Below are 15404 nucleotides of genomic sequence, written 5' to 3' on the forward strand. Positions count from 1 at the left end.
ATCACTAACTTCAAACGGAAACCATAATAGTTACAATATTTTCTTTCAGTACTCTCACTTAAAGGCGTGTAAATGAGAGAAGAGAAGTGAAGCCCAAGCTCTACGAAGCTCAAGCTCAGATTATTAATCTAGCTTAAAAAGGCTCTAGTTCAACTTCTAAGTTGCTTCTTAAACTCAAGCCCGACTCGATTTCAAGTAGTTTATTATTTGTTATAATTTAAATACATTTCTATTTATTTTTAAGTATATTTATAATTATAATTCTTGTAGATACAAAAATTTATATTATTTTGTTTTTCTTTTTGTAATTTAACTAATAATATTATTTCTATATAATATACCTTCCAGAGATCTGTCATGCCCGTTATGTGAAGCTGTTCAGGAATCGGTTTCCCATATTATGGTTAATTGTGGATTTTCGTTTGGTGTCTGGAGTAAGATGTGGAACTGGTGTAGAGTTAATGGTTGGTGGGTCGATTCGGTTAAAGATTTACTGCGGGTGGATTTCTTACATACAAAGTCAAAGTGGGAAAAGAAGGTTTTAAGGGGTATTATTATGGCGACTTGTTGGATGATTTGGAATGAACGAAATAAAAAGATCTTTCAGAACACGAAGCCTCAAGTAGTGGAGATTGTCGCGGGTGTTAAGACTTTATCCTTTTTTTGGCTTAAACATCGTTCTAGGTTTAAGGATATTGTTTGGAATGACTGGGGAAATTACCCTTTGTATATGATGTAATTTTGTGACGGTCCTTGTTTTGAGGACTTGTCTGTTTTAATGAAGTTTTCTGTTCAAAAAAAAAGTTATATTAATAATAGGTTCATTTAGTCTTGCGAGCCAGCTCAAACTCGCTAACTGAAGCTCATACTTGTCTATTAAATAAACTTAACTAGGACCCACACGGCCACACGTTATGTTAAACCTGTCAAACGGGGAAAAAATAGACGATGTAAAAACGTTCACCCACACATGCACGTTGCGTCGTGTTAACTCGCAAAATTTAGAACGAAACGTAAAAACGTTAAACCAAAGACGCACGTTGTGATGTGTTAAGTCACAAAATTTAGAGCCAAGCATAAAGCGAAAAATTTACGGAAAATGAAAACTATAAAGGACCAAAGTTGAAAGTAAAAAAAGTTATGAGGATAGATTGCAAAAGATAAAAAGTTTTGGGTTAAAAGTAAAAAAAAAACAAATAGTTTTGAGTTAAAAGTAATTTATGAAATACTTTTGGGTGAAAATTAAAAAAAAAAAAAATTTTTGGAAAACCCCCAAAGCCAACGTTACGACAACCATATGCATAACCATTTTTTCTTTGAAAACCCGCCAAAGCACACCCCGCGTTGCGGCAGGGCGTAAAACGGTGTTAAATAATACTAATGTCACACAACCGTCATCGACCACCAACACTGACTCGACCTAGGATATGCGTGTTGCGACGAACCTGTCAAACATGGAAAAATAGAGGTAAAAACGTTGAACCACACACACGTTGTGTCGTATTAACTCGAAAAATTTGGAACTATACATAAAATGAAAATTTGTGAAAGATGAAAAGTATAAGTGACAAAAGTTGTGAAGTTAAATTGCAAATAATGAAAAGTTTTGGGTTGAAGTTAAAAAAAAAAAAATATGTAGGGTTAAATAAATAGTAAAAACCTTTAGGTTAAAAATAAAAAAATAACATTTTTTTTTTAAAACACCCAAAGCACAATGTACAAGTGATAATGCACAAAAAAATTGCAAACTTATATATGGAATAATTTGTATGCTTAAATTCATTAAAACTTAACTTAATTCAAACTTTCACTAAAACTCACTAATTGGAGCTCGGCCCGTTCAAGAAGCTCACTTGTGGCTTTTCTCAATTACAATACTCTCAAATAAATATATATAACTACAATCAGAATTTACCACCCCACCACCAACAGCTTCACCAACCACCCCTCCGACAGCTACCCCCACCCCTACCCACACACCGGCACCGGTGAGCCCTCCGGCAAACACCCCTGCCCCTGCCCCCACCCAGCCACACCACCCACTTCACTTCCTCTGAGGCACCTATTCCAACCGGAGCAAGCCCGACGTCACATACAACATCTGCCCATCGCCTTCCAGCAACACTCCATCTCTAATTGCTGACACGACACCTACTCCACCATCTCCAAGTGCCGCCGACCGATATTTAACTGATTGGAGAGGTGTGTGTTATTTATTTCTGGATTTTTCTAATGTTTTGGTGCATAGTAGGGTTCTTTCCATGAGTGACGAAGGAGGAGCCCCTCTTTATATGGATTCACTCGTTCATTTTCTTTTTCTCTGATTACTGTTTTAATTAGGTTATTTGATTTTGGTTTGGGTGTTCAAATTTTGGGTTTATTATTTTGTTGTTTGTTTTGGGTCTGCATTGATTGTTTTTTTGGTTGTGTATTTGTTGCAAGAGTACAATTCGACCATAAAAAGGTGAGTATGTACGGCAAAGGGTTCTCCGGTGGCACCGGCCACCGATACCCAAGAAACGACGGGAGAGAGAAAGGCGAGAAAGAAGAAGAAAATAGGGAAGAACTCTACAAGGAACCCGCGACAACATTCTTTGTTTCCAACATACCGACGATAGTAACGGAGATGTAGCTATGGACGGAAAGTAAAGCATGTGGGGTGTTGGTGGATGCGTATATTGCCAGAAAAAGAGACACACCGGGAAACATATTTGGTTTCCTTAGATTTATTAGAATCAAAGATGTGGGAAAGATGGTAAAGGCACTAAATAGGATTACTTTCTTCGGGGTCAGGTTGTTTGCAAAGGTGGCAAAGATTGTTAAATTTAACAACAGAGGTGGATACCAGGATAACTAGAAGAAATGGATACCAAAAGTGTACGATTATGCACCGCAAAAGAAACTACCGGTTTATGGGAATGGGAATAAACAATATGTTACAAAGGAAAAGGAGGTTAGAAACACAGAGCCGGATGAGAAAAAAAGATAAACAAGAGGAGGCCAACCAAATGATACGATTCACTAAGGAGTCAACCACCGCCAATATTTTTTTTTTTTTGGGAGGGGAGTAGGCCTGTTGTAGGGGTTGTGAAAGATGCAGATGCTTTCGGGGAACTGTATACAATGCTTGAAGAGGTGAACATATGGGCGGTAAATATAAGGTATATAGGGGAAAAAGATCTTAATAGCTATGAAATCACCGGAGATGGTGAATTATTTCATAGGAATCAAAACAATCTAGGAAAGAAGACTGGAATCCATGGAGATATGGTTTGGACAGCATATTGAATTTCAACGGCTGGCATGGCTGAAGATTACTGGAGTACCAATTCATTTATGGGGGGGAGAAATAATGCGGAAAATCGGAGGTAGATTCGGGGAAGTTTTTTTTCCTTATGGTATGGATAGAAATGATTTGAACCTGCACTTCGATATTTTAGGAGTCTTAGTGAATATAGGGGAGAGAATTGATCAGAACATAAAGGTTTGGTTGAAGTACAGAACATATGATGTGTGGGTGACGGAGGTAAAGGAGTTATGGGTACCGAGTTTCGTTATAGAGTGTCACACCCCCAAAATCCACACGCGGAGTACCACCGCTTGGAGGCGTGACATGACCAGGATCAAGCCACCAATCATATTGAACATGTAATTAATAAGTAAAAGTAAATGTCATTCAACCACCATATGAAAGGTGTTCAAAAGATAAGTATGTTATCACAGTTTAGCGGAAGCGTATAAATAAAAACCCAACATAAGTAAGGTATGAAATGTCATAAAGTGTATATCAAACGATCACAATCCGTGCCCACAACGACCGCGCCTCCCGTGCAAGCTCCATAGTACCTAAGGTCCTGCAAGGCATGTAACAGAGAGTCAACAACTAGTTGAGCGAGTTCACAGTAAGTAAGTTCGTTGCATAACCATGCGATGTTAACTAAGTTAATTGTACGTTCAATTAGTGGGGGCTTCTCATGTTTAAATACACTAGACTATTCGTAACCATGAGTGTTCTTCTTAACCCGAGAACATGAGTACGTACGGGGTTTACGTAGGCTTTACGTAAGTGTCCTTCTTTACCGAGGACAGTGGTACGCGGCGGTTTACGTAGGATTTACGTAAGTGTCCTTCCTGACCCGGAAGACAGTGGTAGGTGTGAGTTTACGTAGGTTTTACGTAAGTGTCCCTCGAATCCTGAGGACAGTGGTAAGTACTAGTTTACGTAGGTTTTACGTAAGTGCCCTGCCTAACTGAGGACGATGGTAGATAGTCTAGCAACAGCGTAGGTACGAGTAACTGTTCAATTCCAATATTCCAACCCATTCCCAACCCCGGGAATCCCATGCCTTGGTATGAGTGTGAACTCACCTTGGTTTGCTCGGTATGCTAAGTATGCGCTCACAGTTAATCAATCACGTCCTAAGGTATGCACGTATACATAATCAGTTTGTATTCATGTTGTTCACGTATAGGTATAATCACAGAAGTACTAAACGTGTATCCAATATCATACAAGTCATGCATATCACTTAACAGAAGTTAATCAATCCAGTTAACTTCTAACGGAGTTAAATCAAGTTACTGTGCAAATCATCTATCCGACGAAACACCCCTTTGTTTCGTCGTTAAGCCCGTTTGACGAAACGCACACCTGTTTCGTCGTTGACACCCTTGGCGAAACACACCTGTGATTCGTCGAGACTGGTTCCGACGAAACGCATTTTGTTTCGTCGAATCTGTTTCGCCGTGAGTTGGTTTCGTCATTTATTCAGTTATGTCATGGATCAGTTACAGTTTACTGGAAACCCTAATCATTGGACTAGCCGTCATCAATCATACAATCATATTATCATCATCAATCACAGATCATTATGCAAGAATCATAGAGAAATCATTCAACAATAATCATCAAATCAATAACATAGTTCTCATCCCTAGCACTCGATCAACAAGAACATCTAACCCCTACGCATACTATCATGGTATCAAGTTCAATAACATCAGTTGATTCATTTCATCAGTTAATCATTTCATTTGGTTTGATAACAACAACAATCATCCCGCCTAGGCACAAGTCAAGATCACAACATTCATCATCAACCCTAGTCCATCTAACAGTTAACAATAAATCATACTGATCATGCATTCACAGACCATCATGATATTCATCAACAATACATAGACCAATAAACATTAGCAATGACTAACCGGAGAATTAAGCGATTAACACGAACGGAACGGGTGAATTCTCAGATGATGGGGGCTGTCGATGTGCACAGGAAAGCCTCTAGGGTTTCAGTTTTTCTAAAGTGTGGTGAAAGTGGTTGTTCCGTATAACTTATACACGCATAGGTGTATTGGGCCTGAGCTGGGCTTTACGGCGAAACTAGGCTCGGCGAAACACTTGTTTCGTCGAGATGATGATGACGAAACAGATTTCCTGTTTCGTCGGGTTGGCCATGGCGAAACACTTGTTTGGTCGAGATCCTTTCATGTGTTTAACAGTTAATGCTTTTCTAATAAGTCTCATTTTATAATACAATCACATACATGCAATAATCACAATGCATTTCATTATAGCACAACGTATACAGTTACAAGTCAAACAAGTCAAACAACTAAACAGTCAAAGTCAACGTGCATTAAATGCGAAAGTGAAAGTCGGAAACTCGAGTTGTCACATTATCCCCAACTTGAAAGAAATTTCGTCCCGAAATTTAGCATGCGGTTACTGAGGGAGCTAGGTAAGTTGTGTCGTTCACTGGTTTTCCTGAGGTGTCACATCATCCCCCCGTTGAGTTGGAATTTCGTCCTGAAATTCTGTAGTAGCTTCAGCCTCAGTAGTGGTTGTATTGGTTTCGAATAACTGGGGATATTTGAGTTCCATTTGATCTTCTCGTTCCCAGGTATACTCTGGGCCACGATGGGAGTTCCAACGAACTCGTACAAGAGGTATTCTGGTGTTCTTGAGGACCTTAACATCCCGGTCCGTGATTTCAACAGGTTCCTCGACGAAATGTAACCGTTCGTCGATAGTGAGTTCCTTCAAAGGAACTATGAGGGTCTCATCTAACAGACACTTCTTCAGATTCGACACGTGGAAAACGTTGTGAACTGCACCGAGTTCTGCTGGTAGGTTCAGTTTGGAGGCCATTTTGCCTATTCTTTCAATGATCTCGAACGGTCCAACGTACCGCGAATTGAGCTTACCTCATTTACCAAAACGAACTACAACCTTCCAGGGTGAGACTTTGAGTAGCAATCGATCCCCAACTTGGAACTCGAGTGGTTTCCTGCGCTTATCAGCGTAACTTTTCTGACAGTCACGAGTCGCCGCCATGCGTTGCCGTATCTGTGCGATTCGTTCAGTAGCATTAACTAACATTTCTGGACCTGTGATTTGACTATCCCCCACATCTGCCCAACAGAGAGGTGACCGGCATTTACTTCCGTACAATGCCTCGAATGGAGCGGCTTGTATGCTGGTGTGGTAACTGTTATTGTACGAGAACTCCACTAGAGGGAGATGCTTTTCCCAGCTGTTGCCGAAATCAATAACACATGCCCGAAGCATGTCTTCTAAGGTTTGAATCGTTCAGACTGCCCGTCCGTCTGAGGGTGATATGCTGTGCTCATGTCTAGCCGCGAGCCAAAAGCTTTGTGCGTTGCTTGCCATAGTTCTGATGTGAATCGTGCATCACGATCCGAAATGATAGAGATGGGCACCCCATGCCTCGAGACCACTTCCTTCAAGTAGATGTCTGCTAATGTGGAGTACTTGTCCGTTTCTTTGATTGCCAAGAAGTGTGCAGACTTTGTGAGTCGATCCACAATCACCCAAATAGTATCGTTCCCACGCTGGGATCTAGGTAGGCCTGTAACAAAATCCATGGAAATTTCTTCCCATTTCCATTGCGGTATCTTGGGTTGCTGAAGTAGGCCTGAAGGTTTCTGGTATTCAACTTTGACCCTCGCACAAGTCAAACATTTGCCGACGTAAGTTGCGATGAGGGCTTTCATGCTTGGCCACCAATACGTTGTTCTGAGATCGTGGTACATTTTATCCGACCCTGGGTGTACCGAGTAGCGAGACTTGTGCGCTTCATCCATCACAAGTTCTCGTAGACCGCCATATAGGGGGACCTAAATACGCCCCGTTACATAGTAAGCGCCGTCTTCCTTTTGCTGTAGTCGTTGTCTTGAGCCATGTAGGGCTTCAGCCTTGACGTTCTCTGGTTTCAGTGCTTCTACCTGAGCACCTCGTATCTGTGCGGGAAGACTGGACTGGATAGTGAGCTGCAATGCTCGTACACGTCTAGGTGTGGTATCTTTGCGACTGAGGGCATCAGCCACGACATTGGCTTTGCCCGGATGGTACTTGATGGCGCATTCGTAATCGTTAAGTAGTTCAACCCATCGACGTTGGCGCATATTCAATTCCTTCTGCTTGAAGATATGCTCGAGACTCCTGTGATCGGTGTAAATAGTGCACGTGGTACCGTACAGGTAGTGTCGCCATATCTTGAGCGCCAAAACAACAGCTCCCAGCTCTAAATCGTGCGTCGTGTAGTTCCGTTCATGAACTTTGAGTTGGCGCGAAGCGTAAGCAATGACTTTATCCCGCTGCATCAATACACAACCAAGCCCCTGTATCGATGCGTCACAATAGACCACAAAATCATCTGTGCCCTCTGGCAATGAGAGGATAGGTGCGCTGCAGAGCCTATCCTTTAAGTGCTGAAAAGCGGCTTCCTGTGTATTACCCCATTGATAAGTGACACCCTTCTATGTCAGTAGTGTAAGCGGCTGTGCAATCTTTGAGAAATCTTTGATGAACCGTCTATAATACCCCGCCAAACCCAAGAATGTGCGTATTTCCGTTGGTGTGCGCGGTGCAGGCCAGTTCCTGATCGAATCTACTTTGGATGGATCAACGTGAATTCCATCCTTGTTTACCACGTGGCCTAAGAAGTGGACTTCACGAAGCCAGAAGTCACATTTTGAAAACTTGGCGTACAATTGTTCCTTTCGTAGAAGTTCCAAGATAAGCCGTAAATGCTGCTCGTGTTCCTCCTGACTCTTGGAGTAAATCAAAATGTCGTCGATGAAAACGATGACGAACTTGTCTAGATAGGGTTTGCACACCCTGTTCATAAGGTCCATAAAGACTGCTGGTGCGTTCGTTAGCCCAAAAGGCATGACTAGAAACTCGTAGTGGCCGTAGCGAGTTCTGAATGCTGTTTTGGAGACGTCCTCATCTCGGACTCTCAACTGATGATAACCCGACCTTAGATCAATCTTGGAGTAGTAGCTCGACCCTTGCAGCTGGTCGAACAAGTCGTCAATACGCGGAAGAGGGTAGCGGTTCTTCACTGTCACCTTGTTCAGTTCACGGTAATCAATGCACATCCTGAAGGTACCGTCCTTCTTTTTCACGAATAACACTGGAGCTCCCCAGGGTGAAGAACTAGGGCGGATAAAACCCTTATCCAAGAGCTCTTGTAGTTGCTTTGACAGTTCTTCCAGTTCTATTGGAGCTAAACGATACGGTGCGCGAGCTATTGGTGCTGCACCTGGAGCTAGCTGGATTTGAAACTCGACCTGGCGATGAGGCGGTAGACCAGGTAAATCTTCAGGAAACACTTGAGGGTAGTCACATACCATTGGAATATCTTCCAATTTCTTTTCCTTTAATGATGCATCAGTAACAAGTGCCAAGATGGCAGTGTGCCCCTTTCGTAAACATTTCTGAGCCTTCAAGAAGGAGATGATACCAACCACGGCACCACTCTTGTCGCCTTGTACTTCGAGAGGTTCTTTGCCAGAACGAGGAATGCGAACTATCTTTTCCTTGCATAAGATTTCTGCCTGCTGTCTGGACAGCCAATCCATCCCAATAACAATGTCGAAACTACTCAAAACTATGGGAATGAGGTCGATCGAGAAGGTCTGACCAGCTAAGACGATGTTACAACCCTTGACTACATGTGAGGCTTCTACACTTTTACCATTAGCTAGTTCTACTACATATTTGGTGTTTAGGGGTGTGGGTGTACGTTTTAACATTTGACTAACCTCTAAAGACACATAACTGGTATCCGCACCCGAATCAAACAAAACAGTAACGTAAAAGTCGTCGAGAAGAAACTTACCCATAACCACATTGGGATCATTCCTGGCATCGCTCTGATACCAATCTGTCACACCTCTAAAATCCACACGCGGAGTACCACCACTTGGAGGCGTGACATGACCAGGATCAAGCCACCAATCATATTGAACATGTAATTAATAAGTAAAAGTAAATGTCATTCAACCACCAATATGAAAGGTGTTCAAAACATAAGTATGTTATCACAGTTTAGCGGAAGCGTATAAATAAAAACCCAACATAAGTAAGGTATGAAATGTCATAAAGTGTATATCAAACGATCACAATCCGTGCCCACAACGACCGCGCCTCCAGTGCAAGCTCCATAGTACCTAAGGTCCTACAAGGCATGTAACAGAGAGTCAACAACTAGTTGAGCGAGTTCACAGTAAGTAAGTTCGTTGCATAACCATGCGATGTTAACTAAGTTAATTGTACGTTCAATTAGTGGGGGCTTCCCATGTTTAAATACACTAGACTATTTGTAACCATGAGTGTTCTTCTTAACCCGAGAACAGGAGTACGTACGGGGTTTACGTAGGCTTTACGTAAGTGTCCTTCTTTACCGAGGACAATGGTACGCGGGGGTTTACGTAGGATTTACGTAAGTGTCCTTCCTGACCCGGAAGACAGTGGTAGGTGTGAGTTTACGTAGGTTTTACGTAAGGGTCCCTCGAATCCTGAGGACAGTGGTAAGTACTAGTTTACGTAGGTTTTACGTAAGTGCCCTGCCTAACTGAGGACGATGGTAGATAGTCTACCAACAGCGTAGGTACGAGTAACTGTTCAATTCCAATATTCCAACCCATTCCCAACCCCGGGAATCCCATGCCTTGGTATGAGTGTGAACTCACCTTGGTTTGCTCGGTATGCTAAGTATGCGCTCACAGTTAATCAATCACGTCCTTAGGTATGCACGTAGACATAATCAGTTTGTATTCATGTTGTTCACGTATAGGTATAATCACAGAAGTACTAAACGTGTATCCAATATCATACAAGTCATGCATATCACTTAACAGAAGTTAATCAATCCAGTTAACTTCTAACGGAGTTAAATCAAGTTACTGTGCAAATCATCTATCCGACGAAACACCCCTTTGTTTCGTCGTTAAGCCCCTTTGACGAAACGCACACCTGTTTTGTCATTGACACCCTTGGCGAAACACACCTGTGATTCGTCGACACTGGTTCCGACGAAATGCATTTTGTTTCGTCGAATCTGTTTCGCCGTGAGTTGGTTTCGTCATTTATTCAGTTACGTCGTGGATCAGTTACAGTTTACTGGAAACCCTAATCATTGGACTAGCCGTCATCAATCATACAATCATATTATCATCATCAATCACAGAATATTATGCAGGAATCATAGAGAAATCATTCAACAATAATCATCAAATCAATAACATAGTTCTCATCCCTAGCACTCGATCAACAAGAACATCTAACCCGTACGCATACTATCATGGTATCGAGTTCAATAACATCAGTTGATTCATTTCATCAGTTAATCATTTCATTTGGTTTGACAACAACAACAATCATCCCGCCTAGGCACAAGTCAAGATCACAACATTCATCATCAACCCTAGTCCATCTAACAGTTAACAATAAATCATACTGATCATGCATTCACAGACCATCATGATATTCATCAACAATACATAGACCAATAAACATTAGCAATGACTAACCGGAGAATTAAGCGATTAACACGAATGGAACGGGTGAATTCTCAGATGATGGGGGCTTCCGACGTGCACAGGAAAGCCTCTAGGGTTTCAGTTTTTCTAAAGTGTGGTGAAAGTGGTTGTTCCATATAACTTATACGCGCATAGGTGTATTGGGCATGAGCTGGGCTTTACGGCGAAACTGGGCTCGGCGAAACACTTGTTTCGTCGAGATGATGATGACGAAACAGATTTCCTGTTTCGTCGGGTTGGCCATGGCGAAACACTTGTTTGGTCGAGATCCTTTCATGTGTTTAACAGTTAACGCTTTTCTAATAAGTCTCATTTTGTAATACAATCACATACATGCAATAATCACAATGCGTTTCATTATAGCACAACGTATACAGTTACAAGTCAAACAAGTCAAACAACTAAACAGTCAAAGTCAACGTGCATTAAATGCGAAAGTGAAAGTCGGAAAATCGAGTTGTCACATAGAGGAGGGCAATCGAAGGGAGAAAACTGAAAAATGAAATAGTATATAGGGGGTCTGATGAGAATTGCATGCACGTGGATGAGCAAGAGAAGAAAGACCAAACCTTAGAAAAACAAATGGATGATCCTCCTTCGGTGATGGAACAGGTAGAAGGACACATATCAGAAAAAATGGGGTTTTCCACTACTGGCCGGAATATGGAAGAATCTTAGGTGACCGGGGAAACCAATAAAGGAGGAGGGAGACGACGAGAAATCAAAACGGTAACGGGGGTGATGAAGGGTTGACCAATGGAGAGACACATGGGAACAACTGCTTTGGTGGGGACTGGGAAAACCTTTTCGGTTATAGCAACGAGAATAATGATAAGAGTATATTAAATGAAGAAAGAGAGAAATCTATGAGTAGGGGTCCTAGAATTTTGTCTCGTGATGAGGTTAGATGGGAAAATGGGCCAATGTGTAATAGGGTTTTTGAAGCCCAAAATAATGGAGATAATGAGATTAATGAGCCAGCCAACAAGAAGGACAATAGTAAAAAAGGTTTTTGACATTTTGGCCCAAATTTATAATAATAATATTGGGCAGTTTGATTTGAATGAAAGACTTCCAGATCCAGGTGACCCATTTAAACTTGAAAACTTAAAATGGCAAATAATCCCACAGACTAAGGCTGTCAAAAGAAAGAAAACAGACTCCATTGCGCAGCGCTCAAAGAAACCTAGGTTAGAAAATAGCCAAGAGCAAGAAGGGGGTGGCGACACTGAGGTTCTAGAATCAAGATCGACGCAGGGCACCAGGATCTCGGAAACACAAGACGATATTGATGGTTATCTTTCCGACTCTCCGATTCACTGTAATACAAATACTGAGGGTGGGCTCAATGAAATTGTAGATAGCAGAGAAATTGACATAGATAAAGAAACAAAGGAAAAAATCCGAGTAGGGAGTCCTGAAGATAAGGGTAAAGACTTATAGAAGTTTGTTGAGGAAAGTTGTGGAGGAAGAAAGGGTGACGAACGGTCAACCATGAATTTTTTATCCATAAATATTAGATGGGTGGGGAGGGATGGCAAGACAGGTTGGATTAGGAAATTAGTTGTGGAAAATAAAATACAATGTTTATATATGCAGGAAACACAGTTTGCTAATTTAAGCGAGGCTACGATTAGGGGTTTTTGACTAATGATGCTCTGGAAATAGAGATTGTAAATGCACAGGGTAGATCTGGGGGGCTGGTAACAGTTTGGGATCCACTGATTTTCAATCGATTGGATACTATTAAACATGATTTCTTTATGGTGATTTCAGGGAAAATTGAAGATGTAGAGAAAAAGCTCAACTTGGTTAACATTTATGCCCCAAACGATACGATTAAGAAGCGAAACCTATGGGTAGATTTATTGCGGATAAAACACTTCTTGGAAGGGTTATGGATTGTGGATGGAGACTATAACGAAGTCAGGATGGAAGTTGATAGAATGTTCTCCAAGTTTGATGCTAATGGAGCCATGTCATTGAACTGTTTCATAGCTAAAGCTGGGTTATTTGAATATCAGATAACTGACTTGAGGGTCACATTCATGCTAGAAAATGGGTCTAGTGTGAGTAAGATTGATCGTGTGTTGGTGTGGGATTCATTTATGAATAAATGGCCATCTGCAAAACTGGAAGCATTACCACGGTACTTATCGGATCATAATCCATTGGTATGGACTTGTTCTCTTGTGGACTACGGTCCGATACCATTCAGGCTATACAATTCATAGATGTGGAAGGCGGGCTTTGAAGAAATTATAAAAGAGGCGTTTGATACACATGTGACGGGTGAGAATGGTTTAAAAACTTTGGAGCAATACTAAAAGGTATAAAGATGAAAATAAAAGAGTGGAGAAAAGGTGAAAAGGAGAAGGAAGAGAAAGAAATAGTGGAAGCTAGAAAAGTGGTGGAAGCTATAGAACAGAAGGTGAAAGAAAGGAAATTAAAGGATGAAGAAAAGAACGCAAGGATAAAAGCGAGGCTAACAATTCAGAGTTATGAGAAGCAAAAGCTGGCAGATTTAAAACAAAATGCAAAGATAAAATGGCGAAACTGGGAGATGAGAATTCTGGATTTTTCCACAAAATGATAAACTGTCGGAAATCCAGGAATCATATAAATAAAATTACACCGGATGGGGAGACGATTAGTATACCAAAAGAAGTTAAAACAGGAATTATGAAAGCCTTTATGAAAGTAATCGAAGAATCGATGGAGTCACGCCCATCAATGGATCGTAGAGATTTTCAAAAAATATCAGGGGTACAAGCGGGTCAGCTAATTGAGGTTTTTTCTAATAAGGAATTGGAGGATGCAATCTAGGTTTGTGGGGGGTACAAGGCTCCCGGGCCTGATGGGATAACGTATAAACTAATCAAGAAGTGTTGGCTTTTGTTCGAAGAACCAGTTATGAAGATGATGATGCAATTCCATAGTCATCCGAAAATTTCGGTGGGATGCAACGCGTCTTTCATTGTATTAATACCAAAGGTTCATGATCCTTTTTTTAATTAGACATTTTCGGCCTATATCACTAATTGGCACAATGTATAAAATTGTTACCAAAGTTCTTTCCAGGAGGGTAAAAATGGTCATTCCAAATATTGTAAGTAACACTCAAACGAGGTTTATTGAATAGAGATTCATTTTGGAAGAGCCTTTAATTGTTAATGAAATAATATCATTGGCAAAAAGTGAAAAAAAAAAAGATTTTTATATTTAAAGTAGATTTTGAAAAAGCATATGATTCCATAAATGGAAAGTTTCTAATTTCCAACCTAAAAGCTATGAACTTTCCTCTTTTATGGAGGAAATGGATCGGGGCGAGCATTAACTCAAGAAGAGCATCCGTCTTGGTAAACGAATCGCCTATGGATGAATTTAAATTATCTCGGGGGTTACGCCAAGGTGATCCGTTATCACCTTTTCTCTTTATTTTGGCATTGTAAGCTTTGGATGTTATAATGAAAAGGGCTATAAAGATTGGGGTATTTAAAGGGGTTTTGATAAAAAATGGGGGGCCAATGATTTCACATCTTTGTTATGCGGATGATGCAAATTTCTAGGTGAATGGACTAATAGGAATATTAAAAACCTAAACCAAATATTAAGGTGTTTTTATTTATGTTCGGGGTTGAAGGTTAACTTAAATAAATGTAATTTATTCGGGGTTGGTGTCTGTGAGGAGAAAATTGAACAAATGGCGGGGGTAATAAATTGTAAGGCAAAGAAATTACCATTTATTTTCTTGGGGATTCCGGTTGGGGCAAATATGAAAAGAATAAAATACTAGAAACCTATAATAGATAAACTTAATTCTATGTTTTCATCTTGGAAGGCTAGATGTTTATCGATGGCGGGTAGAATTGTTTTAGCGAAAGCAGTTCTCGGGGCATTACCAAACTGCTATTTATCTCTATTCCTAGCCCCCAAAAAAGTGATAAATGATCTTGAAGCACTTAGGAGGGACTTCGTTTAGGGTAAAAAGAACGAGAATTGTAGAATGAGATGGGTTGCATGGGGTAAAATGGTAAAAGCAAAAGGGTATAGGGGATTAGGGATATGGGATATTAGGAGCGCAAACCTTGGTTTATTAGTGAGGTGGTGGTGGAAGTTTAAAGAAAACCCGGGAGCTCTCTGGGTTAAAGTGGTTGAAGCCATCCATTCGAAGAAAAGGTCAGTTATGTTTATTTCTTCAAAAAGTAAGTTATGTGGTATGTGGAAAGATATTATTGGGGTAGACAAGGAGTTCACGAACTTGGATTTGTCGTTGAGTAAAAATATTATTGTAAAGCTGGGTAATTGAAAAAACACAAAATTCTTGGTTGACATATGGGCTGGGGAAACAAATCTAAGGGACCGGTTCCCTGCTATTTTTGGTTTGGGAAAAGATAAAAACATACAGGTCTACGAATGTTCTAAAAAATTGGAGAAAAGCATGGTTGGGCTTGGGAGTGGGTTCGTGGGCCAAAGAATGCTCAAGAATGGGCCCAATATCTGGAGCTGTTGGGGGTATTAAACGATTATAACATAAGTGAGAAGGAAGG

The sequence above is a fragment of the Helianthus annuus genome, chromosome 3 (genome assembly GCF_002127325.2).
Source record: "Helianthus annuus cultivar XRQ/B chromosome 3, HanXRQr2.0-SUNRISE, whole genome shotgun sequence".
Taxonomy (NCBI): domain Eukaryota; kingdom Viridiplantae; phylum Streptophyta; class Magnoliopsida; order Asterales; family Asteraceae; genus Helianthus; species Helianthus annuus.